The 20004-nt window shown below is 42.6% G+C and overlaps 1 protein-coding gene across 1 annotated transcript in view; it reads right to left on the reverse strand.

The window, feature by feature from the left end:
• The window catches only part of LOC115686110 (rust resistance kinase Lr10-like), an 81048-nt gene that overhangs the window by 17353 nt on the left and 43691 nt on the right, over positions 1-20004 (reverse strand). The window lies entirely within an intron of this gene.

Genomic DNA, 20004 nt, shown 5'->3' on the forward strand with positions numbered 1-20004 from the left:
GTTGCTCGCACATGCATCCTTTTTGTTTTTCTTTTTTTTTACAGTGGGAGATCAAGCCCTTTTGTGGAAAGGAAATATAATCTAGACACGGTGATTTTCACTTTTAGTTAATTAATAATTTTGTTCCTCCATCGATACATGAAAACAATTGGAATATCAACGAGTGTCTCTTGATTTAATTAATTTTTTTGCTCCCGAAACCTTTTAAATACACACGTTGACGTATACTATCATGTATATTTTGTCATAATTATCTTGGATATTAGATATTTCTTTCACTTTCCAATTTTGAAGAGAAAGTAGCAAGCGAACAAGTGAAAAAAAAAAAAAACAAGTGTACAAATTTATGCAATATTGGGGTAAAATTTCATTGCCAACCAATGCTTACCGCCAAAGTAGTACTTGGATCCGCAAACCTGACCATCGCCATCGTAGTACTTGTAAAAAAAGTCGTTATTGAAGTCAAAGTAGTTAGAGAAATCAAAGTAGCAAAAGAAAGTTTTGTTTATATATGGTAAAAAACGGAGATCAAATCCATTGGCCATGATGCTATGGATTAGCTCGTAGTTGTAGGAGCTACTATTGATCCGCTCTTCACCCCCAAAATCATGTGATACCCATTACCCACGCCCAACTGCTAATGGTGCAAATATTGTGACATTCCGAATTTCGGCCCTTAGTTGGGATTTATAAAACGTGTAATTCGTCAGTGTGCTTATAGTAAAATCTCGCTCGGGAACTGATCACTCTCGGTTATTATTTTTAAAATTGAGATTTCGCTAGAATCGCGCTCGATCGAATTTGGCCGTTATTTAGAGCCCAAACTTTGGTGTCGAATTTCTAGGAGTTTCGGGATGAATTTAATTGGACGGTGTCGATATTATTGTGGCCAGCTTCGAGATTGCCCGGGATATGTGAAAAGTGAATTTTTGACCGGGTGCGGATTTGGACTAGTAGACCCCCCTCTGGGTTTATTTTATTTAGTGTCTTTTTAGCCTTTTCTTTAATTTGAAATCTGGAATTTTCGTGGCCCTAGGATCTTGACTTGCTCACCAAGATCAAATGTGAGCCCTAGGATGAGTCAAAAGGATTGGATAAGTGTTTGACTTGCTCTTTCTCTCTCTTCTTATTCCGGGAGCTCTCTCTCTCTCCCTACTTGGAATCGACCGAAGCTCCAAGCACCATCACCTCCACCTTGCTTCTCCGGTTCAGACGCCACCAGAATCACCGCCTGAATCGCCGACCAACCACTCGTCCGGCCGCCGGAGTGCGCACTTGTAATATCCTGAAAATTCGACACATTTTGGTGATATATGAAATTGTGATTTCATCGATTGCTCTATTAGTAATTCTTGCTCTGGCCTGATCATCCAGGGAATATTAACCAAAGGGGAAAGGCTACTGAGGATTTGTTCCTAAAAGCCGCCCGTTAGTTCGAGATTTATTATAGTTGCAATTGATCGATTTCAACCACGAATTACGATCCGATTTTAGTGTTGAATTCTTAAGGATTCGCAAACCGAACCATAGGATGTCGCCTCGTAATTTTTACGAATTGGCCATCGAAAATTCCAATTTCGGAAAAGGATCGAAGAATTGAAAATTCGATCCGATTTGGTGATTTTTGAAGTGAAAATTTGAGGACAAAAATTAGATAAATTCGCAAAATGAAAAAGGAAAAAAAAAAGAATGTAGAAGATATTTTGGGGGATGATCACGTGGACCACCCCCCTTCTCTCTCCTCTCTCTCCTCTCTCTTTTCCCCCTTCCCCGCCGACACCCCTCCACGCCTCTGACTCTCAACCACTCCCCCTCTGACTCTCACCAATTCCCAACCAAAGCCCATCATTTCTTTTCCCTTTTTATTTCTTTCTTCTTTTCCTTCTTGGCCGCTGCTTCTTCTTCGTGCGTCTGCTTCTGCTCACGCCTGGCTTCTTCATTTTTGCTGCTCACCGACGCAGCAGCCTTCGCCGGACTGACCTCCGTCGCTCGTCGGCGCCGCGCACCGTCCAGCCGCCGTGCATCGCCCCAGCCGCCGTCCGCCAGCCACTTTTCCCTTCCTTCGTGCGCGCGGTAGCGAGCTCACCGCCGCTACTCGTCGTGCCCGACGCTGTCCAATCGCGCCGTGGTCGCCCTGGCCGTCGCCGCCGTTGTCCCCGCCGCCGAAACACCACCATCAGCCGCCGTTCAGCCCTTGAACAGCCCTCGGACAGCCATCGACCAGCCACCACAGCAGCTATCTCCCCTCGCTGCGCCCATTCGCCGCTCGCCGGAGCGATCCGAGGACACCGCGGACCGCCCTCGCCGCCGCCGTCGTCCTCGCGGTAACCCCGGCCTTAGCCGAGTAAGTTAACCCCTAATCCCGTGTTTAGGGTGTTAAACTTGCTTAGGGTAGTTTAGATTAAATTTAATTAAGATTATGTTTAGTTAATTAGAATTAGGTGATAGGTTATCGTTATTTATTCGATAAGATATGATTATTGCGTGATAAGCTATCGTCGTGTGGTGATAAGTTATCGATTATTTTATTAAAATATTATTTTCGGAATTAACTATTATTTTATTATTTTCGGATTAAATATTAATATATTATTATTAAATAATTAAATTCCGAATTTATTTATTATTATTTCGGAAAATTTATAATTTCAAATTATGATTTCTAGTTTGAATGTTGGCGTTTGTACCGTGATTTGTCGTATAAAATTATTTTTACGACAAATTGTTTTGATCGGAAGTTTTCAAGAAAGTTTACGAGATTATTGGCATTAAATTATTTTTATTGTTATGCCAGAAATGGATAGTGGTGTTTTGCGGTTAATACTTGTGTCGTTATCGAAGCTTGCGAAATTGATTGACTGTTGCATGTGTGACCATGTGATACTATTGTATGGCATTAATGTGAGCACTATTCACGGACGCATGGGCTAATTGAGAAGATAATAATTGGCCGGAATGCTTGTGTGCTCGTGTGGTCACACGTTGGAGCCGTCTTGTTGTGTATCGCTTGACGATGCCCGATTTATCGGATGCCTGGGGATTATCTGGAGTGCCGATACCCCGGAGCGGCCCGAGGCCGGACTCGATGCTCCTTACGGGATACCATCTTACTGTGTATCGTTTGATGTTGCCGTATTGGAATGCCGTCATCCTGTGTATCGTTTGACGTAGCCGTGCCCGACGGGGCGGGACGGAGCCGGTTTTTCTGGGAAGACGCCATCTTCTTGCGTATCGCTTGATGTGTAGTGGCCCCAGGGGCGTAATAAGCTGGAATACGTGTGATACATAGTGCACGATTATGTGGTAGAAAGCTAGGCATGGTATGGGACGTGCCCAAGTGGATTCTATCTTATAATCGGGACACGCCCGCTTGTGATGCATTAATGCATGAGTAATTAATTTAGATGCTTCGAGTTTGCGACATATGCATTTCATCAACGAGTGTACCAAGGCGAGGTAAGGATGCCTGTGGTTGTTTAAGAATGTTGCTATGGATGCCGTGTTGCCTGTTTAGGGACCCCCGTGCGAGTTGGCCTCCTAAGCGGGGCTTAGGCCGTTAACTTATTGAGATTTTATCTCATTTGTTGTTGTTAAACCTTTTTCAGGACCTTAGCTTATCGTTGCTTCCTATGCGGTTTGGAGTACCGCAGTTTTTGGTTGGTCATTGAGGGTTAGGCCTGGAAGCCGATCTTTTGGATGGAGTAGAACCCTAACCTTTGTCATTTGCTGGCTTTTGCGAAAATGCCCGGAGTGGGCCTGTAAGTATGTTCCCAGGGGTTAATCAAGTGAATATTAAAATGGCTTTTGTTATGTCTGGTTTTTTTTCCTCTGCTATCCCCTGTTTATTATTGTTGTCAGGGATTGTTGTGTTCGCTTCGCATGCGTACTAAAGGATAAAATGAAGGGTCGGCGACGGTCCTGGGACGTCGCATTATAACGACCGTAGCGGGATGTCGTGCGCCCGCGGGGTTCGGGGCGTGACATCCCCGTCCAAATTGGTATCAGAGCAAGGTCAGCTCGATCAAAGTTTGGTCGAGACCTTGAGTGATAAGGTGCGATGGGTTTTGGGATAGTGAGTTAGGAAGACACTAAGTGCCTGTGTTTGGTTGTTAGCTTTCTCGTTCGTAAGCAGGTTACTCAGGAATTCTAATTCCTTGTTGGAATTGGAAAGCATATTTCTGTAAAGATCTTGCGAGATGGACAATCCTGAACCGAGAGCCCCTAGGAGGAGGGCCGAACCAGGTCAGGCTGGTGCTAGAAGGAGAGCACCAGGGGATCCTAGATTGGACCAGATCCTGCAGGCTTTAGAGACTTTAATAGGGCAGCAGGCTCAGAATCAAGCCGCCGCTGCCGCTGCTGTGCCTGCACCGGCACCTGCACCTGCACCTGCACCTGCACCTATGCCTGTAGATGTTCCGTTAGTTGGCAATGGAAATGGGAATCAGCCCATGCACAAGTTGGTGGAGCAATTTCTGAAACTCAAGCCGCCCAAGTTCATCGGCGCGGGTGATCCTGAGGCCGCAACCTCCGGATCGGGGAGTTGGAAAAGGTTTTTGCCTTGCTTCGAGATGTACTGAGATGAAGACAAGGTGACACCGGCAATCTACCAATTGCAAGGTAACGCCGATGCTTGGTGGGAAGCTACCCGGAGGAGGGTATTTCCCGAAGGTACGGCCCGGGTGTGGGGTGCCTTTGTGGAAGCTTTTTACAATAAGTACTTTTCGGACTGCGCTCGAGAGCAAAAGATGTATGAGTTTCAGCGTCTCCGACAGAACCAGTTGATGGTAGACCAGTACGAAGCAAGGTTTGCTGAGCTATCCCAATATGACCCAAGGTTGATTAAAGATCCAGTTGACAAGGCAAGGAGGTTTAGGGATGGGCTGAAACCTGAGATTAAGGACCAACTGGTGCCTCTGAATCTGAAGAACTATGATGAGCTATATGAGAGGGCACAGCTGATTGAGAGAAACTTGGCTGAGAGGACAGCCGCGTCTGGATCGCGGTTTGTGCCAAATAAGGATAATCACCGGTTTGGGAAGAGGCCAATGACAGGAAGTAAGTTCCATGTCCCTCCTAATAAGAAAGGTGGAGTGAGAAAGCCGGTATACAACAACAACAATGGTCCCTGTCGATCCTGTGGAAGACACCATGGATCAGCCCCATGCCCTATGAGGACGGGAGCTTGTTTTGGATGTGACCAGCATGGCCACCACGTGAGAGACTGTCCACGCCAGGCAATGGGAGCGCAAAGACCAATGCAGCAGGTAGGACAACCTACAAGTAGCGCCCCATCGAACCAGTGGAACCGACCCCAAGTGCAAGGAAGGGTCTATGCTGTCACAAGGAAGGAGGCGGAGGACTCGCCTGCCGTCATTATAGGTACGGTTTCGTTACACGACCATGCTGCCTATGCTTTGTTTGATCCTGGAGCTACGCATTCATTTGTGGCTAAGCAATTTGTGGAATTAGTGGGGTTAAGTCCGAAACCGCTGGGAGTGGTTTATAGTATTTCTACCCCTTTAAAGGATAGCATAGTGTCTGCAGTAGGCTGTACTGGTTGTAGATTATCTGTTGGTGGTCGTGAGGACAGCATAGATTTGATTGTTTTGACGATGTTCGACTTTGACGTGATTATTGGAATGGATTGGCTCACCAAGCAACGAGCCACGGTAAACTGCTATCGTAAGACGATACAGTTTGAGCCAGCAGGGAGTGTTGGTTTTGAGTTTGTCAGGAATCAAGGAGGACCTTCGATCCCTTTGATCTCGTCGCTCGAGGCGACTCGGTTATTGGATGTGGGTTGCCAAGGTTATTTAGCGTATGTAATGGATACGTCGGTAGAGGAGCTGAGAATGAAAAATATCGCTGTAGTACAAGAGTTTTCGGACGTCTTCCCTGAGGAATTGCCTGGGTTGCCCCCAGAGAGGGAAATAGAATTTGTAATTGAGTTAACTCCTGGAACGGAACCGATTTCTAAGGCACCTTATAGAATGGCATTGTCGGAATTGAAGGAATTAAAGGTTCAAATGCAGGAATTGTTGGACAAAGGATTTATTCGTCCTAGTGCATCACCTTGGGGAGCGCCAGTTCTATTTGTAAGGAAGAAGGATGGGTCGTTGCGCCTTTGCATCGACTATCGGCAACTCAATCAGATGACGGTTAAGAATAAGTATCCGTTGCCCAGGATAGATGATTTATTCGACCAACTTCAAGGAGCTTTGGTATTCTCGAAGATAGACCTGAGGACAGGTTATCACCAGTTGAGGATTCGAAAGGAAGATATACCGAAGACGGCATTTAGAACGCACTATGGACACTATGAGTTTACTGTGATGCCGTTTGGTCTGACAAATGCGCCTGCAGCTTTTATGGACTTGATGAACAGGGTGTTCAAGGAGTATTTGGATAGGTTCGTGATCGTGTTCATTGATGACATTTTGGTGTATTCGAGAAGTTTGGAAGAACACCAACAGCATTTGAGGACAGTGCTGCAGACCCTTCGAGATCATAAATTGTATGCCAAGTTTAGTAAGTGCAAGTTTTGGTTAACTCGAGTGGCTTTTCTTGGACACGTGATTTTGGGAAGGAATTTCATGAGACCCGGCTAAAATTGAGGCGGTTATGAATTGGCCTAGACCAACGACAGTAACTGAAGTTCGGAGTTTCTTGGGATTGGCTGGCTATTATAGGAGGTTCATGGAAAAGTTTTCTGCTATAGCCATGCCCTTGACGCGATTACTGAAAAAGGACACGAAGTTCGAATGGACGGATAAGTGTGAACGTAGTTTTCAAGAGCTTAAGCAGAAACTAACTACTGCGCCTGTTCTAACCTTACCGTCTGGTTCAGGGGGATATGAGATTTATAGCGACGCGTCATACAAAGGATTGGGATGTGTTTTAATGCAACATGGAAGAGTTGTAGCATATGCGTCCCGACAATTAAGACCACACGAACTGAATTACCCGACACACGACTTGGAATTGGCTTCTATCATATTCGCACTTAAGATTTGGAGACATTATCTGTGCGGAGAAAGGTTTCATATCTATACGGACCATCAGAGTCTAAAATATCTATTTTCGCAGAAAGAATTGAATATGAGACAGCGTAGATGGATGGAGCTGCTTAAGACTATGATTGCGACATTTTGTATCATCCGGGTAAGGCTAACAAGGTAGCCGATGCGTTAAGCCGAAAGTCCTCGATTGCGCATATGATGGTTCAAGAATGGATTTTGCTTGAAGGATTCCGGGACTCGGATTTTAGGTTTGAGGTAAGTCACCTCTCGAGTTTAATGGCTACTCTCAGAATCGAGCCTGAAGTGCAAATCAGGATTAAAGCAGCGCAACTTTCGGATCTTGAGCTGCAAAACATTCTGCAAATGGACGCAACTAAGAGAAAACCTGACTTTCAAGTATCCGAGGATAGGATCTTGAAGTTTCGTGGACGGTTTTGTGTGCCCAACGATGAAAGACTTAAAGAGGAAATTTTAGCGAAAGCTCATCGCAGTAACTACAGTATTCATTCGGGCAGCACAAAAATGTATCAGAATCTTTGCCAATATTATTGGTGGAATGGCATGAAAGGAGATATTGCTAAACATGTGGCTAGATATTTAACGTGTCAACAGGTGAAGGCTCAACACTGTAAACCTAGCGGACTACTGCAACCGCTGGAAATACCAGAATGGAAATGGGAGCATATCACGATGGATTTCGTGATGGGTCTACCGAGGAGCCAAAGAGGTAATGATTTCATCTGGGTTGTGGTAGATAGACTCACAAAGTCTGCTCATTTCATTCCAGTGCGAAAGGATTTTGCCATGGACAAGTATGCTGAGTTGTACGTGAGACATAGTTCGTCTCCATGGCGTGCCGGTGACGATCACATCAGATCGAGACCCCAAGTTCACCGCCACGTTCTGGAAAAGTCTTCAAGGCGCCATGGGAACAAAGCTGCAAGATGACAAGATCATCTTTTCATCCGTTGCAGAGATGGACAATCCGAGAGAACGATCTCGACTCTCGAGGATATGCTACGAGCCCGCGTTCCTGGATTTCAAAGGGAGTTGGGAAGAACAGTTGCATCTTGTCGAATTCGCGTACAATAACAGTTATCAACAGAGTATCAAAATGGCACCTTTTGAAGCACTTTATGGCAGACCCTGTAGGACTCCTGTTTGTTGGAACGAAGTTGGAGAACGAAAGATTTCGGGACCCGAGTTGGTACAACAGTCGTCGGATGCTGTTAAAGTCATCAGGGATAGGCTAAAGACAGCCCAAAGTCGCCAGAAAAGTTATGCAGATAGGCGACATAGACCATTGGAGTTTCAGGTCGGAGATCATGTGTTCCTCAAGGTATCACCGATGCGAGGGACATCACGCTTTGGCAAGAAAGGCAAGCTGAGCCCAAGATATGTAGGACCGTTCGAAATCTTGGAGCGAATTGGAACGTTGGCATATCGTCTAGCATTGCCACCAAGGTTGGCTCAAGTACATGATGTATTCCACGTGTCTATGCTAAGAAAGTATGAATCGGATCCGACCCACGTTTTGAACTACGAAGAGATTGACGTGGATAACAGAGTATCGTACGTGGAAAGACCCGTGAGAATTGAGGATAGAAAAGAGCAGGTATTGCGAAACAAGACGATTCCTCTTGTCAAAGTTGTATGGCAACATCATGGGATCGAGGGAGCCACGTGGGAAAGTGAAGAGATAATGAGGCGCCAGTACCCCAATCTTTTTGAAGAATTGAATGTTGATTCAAATTTCGAGGACGAAATTTCTGTAAGGGGGGAAGAATTGTAATATCCTGAAAATTCAACACATTTTGGAGATATATGAAATGGTGATTTCATCGATTGCTCTATTAGTAATTCTTGCTCTGGCCTGATCATCCAGGGAATACTAACCAAAGGGGAAAGGCTACTGAGGATTTGTTCCTAAAAGCCGCCCGTTAGTTCGAGATTTATTATAGTTGCAATTGATCGATTTCAACCACGAATTACGATCCGATTTTAGTGTTGAATTCTTAAGGATTTGCAAACCGAACCATAGGATGTCGCTTCGTAATTTTTACGAATTGGCCATCGAAAATTCCAATTTCGGAAAAGGATCGAAGAATTGAAAATTCGATCCGATTTGGTGATTTTTGAAGTGAAAATTTGAGGACAAAAATTAGATAAATTCGCAAAATGAAAAAGGAAAAAAAAAAGAATGTAGAAGATATTTTGGGGGATGATCACGTGGACCACCCCCTCTCTCTCCTCTCTCTCTCTCTCTTTTCCCCTTCCCCGCCGACACCCCTCCACGCCTCCGACTCTCAACCACTCCCCTCCGACTCTCACCAATTCCCAACCAAAGCCCATCATTTCTTTTCCCTTTTATTTCTTTCTTCTTTTCCTTCTTGGCCGCGCTTCTTCTTCGTGCGTCTCGCTCACGCCTGGCTTCTTCATTTTTGCTGCTCACCGACGCAGAGCCCTTCGCCGGACGACCTTCGTCGCTCGTGGCGCCGCAGACCGTCCAGCCGCCGTGCATCGCCAGCCGCCGTCATGCCCACTTTTCCTTCCTTCGTGCGCGCGGTAGCGAGCTCACCGCCGTTACTCGTCGTGCCTGACGTTGTCCAATCGCGCCGTGGTCGCCCTGGCCGTCGCCGCCGTTGTCCCCGCCGCCGAAACACCACCATCGCCCGTTCGGCCCTTGAACAGCTTCTGACAGCCATCGACCAGCCAACCACGGCGGCTATCTCCCTCGTTGCGCCCATTCGCCGCTCGCGGAGCGATCCGAGGACACCGCGGACCGCCCTCGCCGCCGCCGTCGTCCTCGCGGTAACCCCGGCCTTAGCCGAGTAAGTTAACCCCTAATCCCGTGTTTAGGGTGTTAAACTTGCTTAGGGTAGTTTAGATTAAATTTAATTAAGATTATGTTTAGTTAATTAGAATTAGGTGATAGGTTATCGTTATTTATTCGATAAGATATGATTATTGCGTGATAAGCTATCGTCGTGTGGTGATAAGTTATCGATTATTTTATTAAAATATTATTTTCGGAATTAACTATTATTTTATTATTTTCGGATTAAATATTAATATATTATTATTAAATAATTAAATTCCGAATTTATTTATTATTATTTCGGAAAATTTATAATTTCAAATTATGATTTCTAGTTTGAATGTTGGCGTTTGTGCCGTGATTTGTCGTATAAAATTATTTTTACGACAAATTGTTTTGATCGGAAGTTTTCAAGAAAGTTTACGAGATTATTGGCATTAAATTATTTTTATTGTTATGCCAGAAATGGATAGTGGTGTTTTGCGGTTAATACTTGTGTCGTTATCGAAGCTTGCGAAATTGATTGACTGTTGCATGTGTGACCATGTGATACTATTGTATGGCATTAATGTGAGCACTATTCACGGACGCATGGGCTAATTGAGAAGATAATAATTGGCCGGAATGCTTGTGTGCTCGTGTGGTCACACGTTGGAGCCGTCTTGTTGTGTATCGCTTGACGATGCCCGATTTATCGGATGCCTGGGGATTATCTGGAGTGCCGATACCCCGGAGCGGCCCGAGGCCGGACTCGATGCTCCTTACGGGATACCATCTTACTGTGTATCGTTTGATGTTGCCGTAATGGAATGCCGTCATCCTGTGTATCATTTGACGTAGCCGTGCCCGACGGGGCGGGACGGAGCCCGGTTTTTGGAAGAGCGCCATCTTCTGCTGCGTATCGCTTGATGTGTAGTGGCCTAGAGGCGTAATAAGCTGGAATACATGTGATACATAGTGCCTGGTTATGTGGTAGAAACTGCTAGGCATGGTATGGGACGTGCCCAAGTGGATTCTATCTTATAATCGGGACACGCCCGCTTGTGATGCATTGATGCATGAGTAATTAATTTAGATGCTTCGAGTTTGCGACATATGCATTTCATCAACGAGTGTACCAAGGCGAGGTAAGGATGCCTGTGGTTGTTTAAGAATGTTGCTATGGATGCCGTGTTGCCTGTTTAGGGACCCCCGTGCGAGTTGGCCTCCTAAGCGGGGCTTAGGCCGTTAACTTATTGAGATTTTATCTCATTTGTTGTTGTTAAACCTTTTTTAGGACCTTAGCTTGTCGTTGCTTCCTATGCGGTTTGGAGTACCGCAGTTTTTGGTTGGTCCTTGAGGGTTAGGCCTGGAAGCCGATCTTTTGGATGGAGTAGAACCCTAACCTTTGTCATTTGCTGGCTTTTGCGAAAATGCCCGGAGTGGGCCTGTAAGTATGTTCCCAGGGGTTAATCAAGTGAATATTAAAATGGCTTTTGTTATGTCTAGTTTTTTTTCCTCTGCTATCCCTGTTTATTATTGTTGTCCGGGGATTGTTGTGTTCGCTTCCGCATGCGTACTAAAGGATAAAATGAAGGGTCGGCGACGGGTCCTGGGACGTCGCATTATAACGACCGTAGCGGGATGTCGTGCGCCCGCGGGGTTCGGGGCGTGACAGCACTGTTCACAAAAGCATGAACTAGCCCAGAAACCAACTGGAAAACACCCATTTCCCCCTCTTTCTCTCTCTCTTTAGGCCTCACTCCTGGTACCCCCGACCACCACCATCTTGTGTTCGTTTCAACCATCCCAGCCTGGTCGCCGGAGATTCCCGTCCATCCCTGTTCACCGCCGGAGCTCAGTTTGCCTGTTCACCGATTTTCTTACTTAAACCCTTGGTAAGTGACTTCCTAATCCTTGGTTAGGCTAGTGGGTTACTAATGGCATGTCTAGGGATGGGTGAGGGGCTGTGGATAGTTGGTTTAGTGGTTGTATAAGGTTGATTTGCTTAATGGTGCAAGTTTAATGATTCTCGGATTTCTGGTTGTTACTGTACCTCTGCGCTTTGTTATTTTTTTTGGTGATCATTGTGGGCCGAATCTGAGGAAGTGTTCTTCATGAAAGTTGTTTATAACATCTTGAAATATGACATAATTTAATTTGAGAATTTTTGGAAATCATTGGAGGCCATTCGGAAGTCCATCTTTGGACCGAAATTAGTGTGCCGAAAACACTGTTCCTCCGACCTTCGGGTCTGTTCGAATTTTTATAAATTTTTTCAGGCCCATTTTCAAAATACTTCCTTCACAAAACTTGTTGGGGACATTTGTGACTATGACATATAAAAATTTCAAGGCTTTCCAAAGTGATTTGGGTACTGGATGAGATGCATTTTATGGTCAGGCAGCCTGACCGGACGGGTTGATTTTCGTCTGACTTCAAGTGACAAAAAGAGGTATTTACAGTTGGAACTGGGTTTCAAGTTCTCACGGGAAATGTTCATCAAGATGTTTTATGCAACATATCCAAATTTCAGAATTTTTGGAGTTTATTTACTATTTATTTCAAATGGATTTCTATCACTGCGCAACTGCCCAGTTTGGAACCGAATTTGTATATTCTCGGTTTTTCTCTCTCTCGAGAATTATTCGGTGTTATTGTGACGTTGTGGATGAATTTGATGTTTGAATGTGGCCAATTGAATGTCGAGTTTGTGGGTTGGTGTGGCGTGTCGTGAATTGAATTGAGTTATGAATGTGGATCGTTTGGTGCAATTGGCGTGAAATTGATTGAATTGAATGGCGTGTGTATGCCTGTCAATTACAAGCCTGGATTGATCGGAGGGCTACGGACTTGGGACGTGTTGACGGCGGTCCGTGTGAAGGCATGAATGGCCGATGTGCCAAATGGATGCGGGCTTGAGACGTGTTGACGGTGGCCCATTAAAGGTGTGTTGGACCGGGACGTGCTTACGTCGGTCATTAGAATTGAGCCCGGATTGATCGGAGGGCTACGGACTTGGGACGTGTTGACGGTGGTCCGTGTGAAAGCATGAATGGCTGGTGTGCCAAATGGGCCTGAGGCGCAGTGGCGCGGGCAGTGAGAATGGACCTGAGGCGCAGAGGCGCGGGTCATGAGAAAGAATTTCGGCCATGCATGCGATTTGAGTGTGATTGAATTGACTGGTTGAGCATGTGATTGAATTGGCTGGTTGGATGCGTGGTTGAGTTAATTGGATTGATTGAGTGCAAGTGTGGTTGGTGTTTGAGCGATTGTGATATATTATTGAATTACTGTTGTTGTATTATCACGTTGTGACTAACGTGTACAGTTGGCATGGGCTTGATGACGAGGTAAGTACAATGATGCGAATTTTATATGTTATGGGGTAGATTGCATGTGCGACTTGTCTGGGTATGCATTGGCCTAGGTGGGGTTTAGGGTGTTGCTTATTGAGACTCGTTCTCACGGTTATTATTTAACCACTTTCATATCCGCGACCGTGATCGATTCGGAGATGCCGCCAGAGTACCACAGGGATTGAAGGATAGATCAAATTACCCTATCTTTTGAGTACCTTTTTTGTAGATGCGATAAGCTTGTCAACCACTGCTCCCTTTTGAAAATTGTGGTTTGAAATTGGTAGCCTGGATTATCGTTTTGTAATAGTGACTGCTTTATGATGTTATGTAATTATTGTTTCGTGCTATCCTTTTGTCATCATGTTAGTTGTCTGGGTTGTTTTATTTCGCTTCCGCTTGTGTAGTTCGTTTGGGTCGTCGACGCGTCCTGGGACGTCGCGTTCAATACGACCGTTGAAGGGGTGTCACGTGCCCGTTGGGGTTCGGGGCGTGACAAATATCCCTAACTCCAAAAGCTTCTGAATTGAACAAAGCATACGAGTTCCAATTTGATGAGGCAATGGATGAGTATGACCCCTCAATGCACGGACGGGTAGCTACGTAAAATTGAGAAATAACCGGCTGTGAGCAATTTACAATTACAAATATATCTTGGCTGTGCAAACGGTATGAGATGTTTGGATAAATAAAGAAGTTAATGATCGGCAATGAATAATAGGGGAGAGACGAGCAATTATACTTTTGCAACCCATCGTCGACCAATCTGATTATATGCATGGAATAATTGATAGACTTCACATAAAATCGGCCACCAAGCAAGTACGCAATAGTGCGATTATTTTCACAAGTCAGCTCATATTTTGAGTTACCCCATCCCTTTAAATCACTCTTCAATCGAAACAGGCAATGTATATTGCGAATGTTACCACAGGATGAAGTGACGCATTGCGGATTACTCGATCCTACATCGCTATCCATAGCTTGCAACAGACCAAAAACGAGCAGCAACAATGGATAGACATTCATGGAGCCGGGAGCACTAATCATGTCTCTGTTTGTCTCTGGGCAAATTAAAATTGGTAAAGAGTTGCTTGGTATGTGTCTGGACAGGAGGTACAGAATAAAAAGATGGAAAAAAAATGGAACGTTCCTTGTTTTATTTTTTATTTTATTTTTTTGGTCAAAGGAACGATCCTTGTTCGATTGTAGACTTTGGGGTCGCCTGGTCTTCCAGAGAAGCCCAAGTCAGTCAACGGAACAACTGCGTGCAAGTCAAGAAATTGCAGGAGGTGGACCCAAGCTGAAGTTCCATTATCAGTGGAGTCGTGTCCAACCCTAATTCAAAAGACAACTTTTTCCCATCTCTCTCTCTTTCCCCCGTCACTTCCTTCCGATACGCAATCTTTCTTTGAATTCTTTTCTCCGATAGCCAATATGGCCCGATGTGGACGAGACCTGTTCCAAAAATTTGGCCACTTCATAAGCAATTTGACGGAGTTATTAATAATCGATGATGGATGAAGGGCTGTATTGAATAAATTATAAAAAAAAGGCCTAAAACTCTAATTAATTGAAAATCTAAAAGCAAATATTGGATTCGGAAGGAGGAGCGTGTCCGGCAAATGCTAGGGTTACGCAACAACGTTCGCCTCTATAAAAACCGGGACTACCTTAGACTGAACGAGAAAGTTGTCGGCTTCAGTTTCGTCTGCTCGGCCGTAGTGAGCAGGGCGAGGGTTGCTGGCCCTCACTAAGGCACCATCACCACTGCCCCATCGCTGGCGATGGGGCGGCAGCCGCAGGTAGGGAGCTAACCCTCCCCCTTGTTTTTTTTCTTTTTTTAAAAGAAAAACTTCTTTTAATTTTAATCTAATTTAACAAAAATTTATGTTAAAATTAAATTTAGACAAAAATGCTCTTGATTGACCAGAAAATTTAACCGGCGGGATAAGACCCTTATCTGAAATTATTATAACCACTTCAGACTCTTATTTAAGAAAATGAGAACACTTCAAATTCTTATTCGAGACAAGGTTTACTTCAGGTTCTTATTTGAGAAAATGAAAGCACTCCAAGTCTTAATTTGGAATTTTCCTTGAAATAAATGATCACCATTGAAAAACTATATCTTATATGATAATGACATATTACATGATATCATGGTCAACCCAATCATGAACGACTATATATTTTATCGAGTAAATCTGATAAAAAAAATTCTTATCTTTTATATACCACTTCATTGCTGCTTCTAAGCATTCCTCGATGCACATAACCATATCCTCCTTCACTTAGTTTGTGCTTGAAATTTCCGATGATCTTCTTAATATTTGAGTAAGAGTATCTTACAGGCAAAAAGTTATTATGAGCTTGCAAAAATTCTTCAATGTTCTTCTCCATTGCTAAGTGTCTTATCCTATACTTGTCGATTAGAAATATCTCAACAAATGGTGTCCCAATTACAAATTTAGGTACACAGAAATAAACTGGGGAAAATTTTGTTAGGTTAGAATAAGTTCTTTTCTAAATTATTTTAGGAACAGATCATTGCGGCTTACCTAGTACGGCTGTGTAACTCTAAATTTGTCCAAAATGCAAAAAAGTTGGCACCTTCTCGTACACTGTCTTCCTTCTCATTGAAACACCTCCATATACAGCGCACCTACATATGGTGACACGCTTTCATGGTACTGTCAAAACTCGTGACACGAAGAATTGGACGATAAATGAAAATTTTGCTTCAACCACCACCGTTTTCCTCTTTCCTCCCTCTCCCAAACAAAGCATTAACGTAGGATCAAAAGATCATGTCCCGCTCATATGTGTGAAAGTTTCAAATAAAAGTTTCAAATAACCATATATCTTTCTTGATGTTTCCAGATAACAGATGGGGTGTGAATCCTCTTATGCCCATTTAATGACTCCTTATGCTAGCCTATTTTCTACTCTAATTGTATAAGGATTATGGTTGTATTTCAGTCTGAGATAATTATATTTTTGCAGATTATCGTATCGTGATTTTAATCTATTTGAGTATCGAAAAAACATAAGAAATCATTAGGACAAAGAACATATCGTTGGACTTATCTAACAAGCAACGGAGTTAGTGTTGCATTGAAAAGATCAGATGAGTGGACTTACATGACACGGTTTCATGATTACTGCATCAAACCGGACGTGCTATGTCGTGACGTGGAGAATAAGAAGTCTTGACGAATAAGAAAATAAGAAGGAAGACAGTGTATGAGAAGGATTGGTATGTTGATGGGACGTGGAACCAACAATCACGGGGACGGCGTGGAAGGAAGTGGAGAAACAGGAGAAAGATAGTATGTGAATAAAGAACCCTTTCAATTTTCAATGGGTGTAAATTTTCAAGATGCCCTGTATATGTTGGTGATTGACCTTCAGTTTGGGTCCACCTCTTTGCTTTCTTTTCTTGACTTGCGCGCAGTTGTTACGTTGACTGACTTGGTCTTTTCTATAGGACAAGGCGACTCCAAAGTCTCCAATCAAACAAGGATCGTCCAATCTTCTTTCCATCTTTTTATATTGCGCCTCCTCCACACGCACCAAGCAATTCTTTACCCATTTCTCTTTGGCCAGAGACAAACGGAGGCATGATTAGTGCTCTCGGCACGATGAATATCTGTCAAATATTGCTACTCGTCCTTGTTCTATTTTTAGTGACGGCCAGCAATGTCGAGCCGAGTAATCGCAATACGCTTCATCCCGCAATAATATTCGCATTATAAGTTACCCGTTTCAACTGAAAAGCGACTCGAAAAGAAGCGGTGTCTAGAAATACGAGCTAAATTGCGAATGATTTTCCATTATCAAGAATTGTTGATTTCGGCTTGTGAATTAATTTCCATAGAAAATATACATATATACCTTTTACAAAGTAGACATCATCTGTCTACGCAAGAAACAACTTTTATCAAAATGGACAAGAAGAAGATCTGAGATAAAATAATTCAAAGAAGTTTATATTTGAAAGAACACATGTTCCGTTCTAAAATTAACATGAAATTGTTGACAAGTAATAGATTGAAAAATTAGAAATTCCTCTTAATAATTATTTGATCGATTGTAGTGATATTAATTGACAGGTTTGTAGAATTTTGGAGCACTTTAATTAAACTTCATCAACCTAGCTTATATAAGCGACATCAGCCACGGCGGGAAGGGGGAGGACCTCCTCCCCAAAACAAAAAAAAAGTCACAAATCTCGATTATATAGAATTTAATCTAATCTTGAATTTTATGCTCAAACTTCTTTTTATAAAAAAATTCTATTATAACCCATGTCAGTTTGCTTAAGGTAAATTGCAAGACGTTGTATTCAATGGGAAAGATGTAAATTGCAAAGATGCAAATTGATGACATATTCTTATCTAACCTTATATGTGTATTGACAATTCTATTGTATTATCACTTTCTTAATATTGTTTTTCATGTACGAAATTGTGACTTTTCATTAACACCATATACACGCCTCGTATGCAAAATATATGTTGTTTAGGTAGGTCTTTTCATATATAAAAGAAATTAGATATGGATGAAGCCACCCTTAATTAATTAGATAATAATTTAGTGGGTAAGTTCTGGCTGAAAAATTATTTTTTGAAATTCCACATAAGTATAACCAAGAGTCATCAAGAGAAAGTATTCTCTAGTCCCAATACATATATAGGTTCCTATAAAGAATCAATAACAAAATCTACGAAATTTCGAATTGAGCTTGTATTTTCGTAAACTTATCAATTATTAATAAACGCTTCATATAGTGTAACTTTATTCAAAATTCTCGGGTAATTTTTTTTTTATTTCCCGATTTCCTCAAAAGCTTCACTCCCCTTCAACCTATCTCTTGGCTCTGTCGCTGCTTACGTTAAAAAAAACCAGCAAAAGGGTTCTGCCAAACTTCTGCACGCGTTATAAGTTTCTTCCCAAAAATAGTGAGAGAACTATGAAGTTCACTTATTTTACCTTAACGATTTCTGGAGAATTTTCTTCTATAAAAATAGAATATAGTTGATAATTTTTTCAATTTCATAACATTTCTTTTTTCCATCTAATCAAATTAATGCAATCCTCAATTATCAGAGTCCATCAATTGTTAATTTACATGGATTCGATTCGCTTTAGGGTTTGCATCTATTCTTAAGAAGGCTTCCGTATTATCTTGAAAAGAAGAAAATCCATTAACATCATCAGTATCTCCGAAAATATGAAATAACTTACTTATCTAAAAAAAATTCTCCAAAATTTTGAAACAATGTCGTACGGCTAAAATATGTGTTTTCAATTCTGATGTTTACTTGCCAGAAAGAGAGAGTGATGATGTTGGGTCCTGCTCGCCACTCCTGTAACATTCTCGACTTGATTGATTTTTGTCTTATCAGTTGACATGGGCTTTTTGATAGTTGACCCCAAGTCTTCGCATTCAAGATCTCTCTCTTTCGCCACTATTACATATGCATCCCATCCTTGTTGATCCTCCACCACATATCAAGCCCCAAATTTCGATTGCTCCCAGGCTGAGAGGGACATGATTTTTCCTCTCAATTTCACACTAATGTACCTTGTATCTCTGGTCTTTGCTGGAGTGCTGCTAGGGTCATGTACTGGCAACACCCAGAATGAACGGCCGTGTCCTGAGGATCCCACGGGTTAAAGCAAAAGGACCAACTTGATGATCAAGCCATCGGGAAGCTGAACATACTTGACCGTATTAAATCTAAATAAGACATCACTTAAACATCATCTAATTGACAGCCACAGCTGTGCCTAACTAAATAGTGGGGCGTGCATTGACCCTCAGATTGGTTTTACCACTCAAGATTGTAAGATCACTGGACATTGGTCCATGCACATCGCTGGTTGTCACCTCTAAGGACATGTTCATTGTCAACAAAACCGGGGATCAATCCTCCTCAACAGATCTACAAAGGTGGGGCATTCACTCATAATAGGTGCCCGTTGGCAAATTCATTCTTTCTCCTATGTGACTTGACATAGGTTAGGCTTTGGAATGGCAAATTGCAGGACACATTAAGATGGAGTAGCCATACTGCTTTGATGGTGGAATATAACCATGGCACGGTAAGAAATCCTATATCTTCAAAATTGCAGTGATCATAAGTCATGCAAACTCATCATATTCAGGTTTGGACATTGATATTCTTAGTGTGTGGTCTCATTCTATGGCGTTTCTCATATTTTTTGAGCACTCAAGATGCAAATAAGAAATTCTGGTCAAATTTCATTGCCAACCAATGCTTACCAGCGGGACAATTATTTTAGACGGCTTTCATATCATCTCATTCTACGGCGTTTCTTAATGGCAAATTGCAAGACACATTGAGCAGCACCTTTTTGGGAACAATTTGCCCAGATCCGACCCCGAACGGGTCTCATCGGATCTCATCACCAAAACAATATAATGATCCTTTTAGGTTTTGTTTCGAAAATAAATGGTTCAGAAAATATTTTCCTAAAATAATTGCACTGCTTGAAAATATCATCTACAACAATCTAAATCTATATATTTCGTAAACGATGGAAATATTTTTGGTGCATTCATTTTTTGAAGCATACAATCAATCATTTTCAGGAAAAATATTTAGTCATTTTCCATGAATCAAATGAAGCCTTAACTTAATATGTTGTATATGATCAATAACTTACCCATGTGAATACTACATTTAACTAATTATATAAATGATTTCGATAATCATTTTAATTTTATAATAATTAACATTTTGCCACCGAGGTGATTGGCGTAATGATAAAGGAGACACTTGTCTTTTACGAGGTCACA

This window comes from Syzygium oleosum, unplaced genomic scaffold (assembly GCF_021117445.2).
Source record: "Syzygium oleosum isolate NSW1041296 unplaced genomic scaffold, Sole_v2.1 Sole_v2.31, whole genome shotgun sequence".
Taxonomy (NCBI): domain Eukaryota; kingdom Viridiplantae; phylum Streptophyta; class Magnoliopsida; order Myrtales; family Myrtaceae; genus Syzygium; species Syzygium oleosum.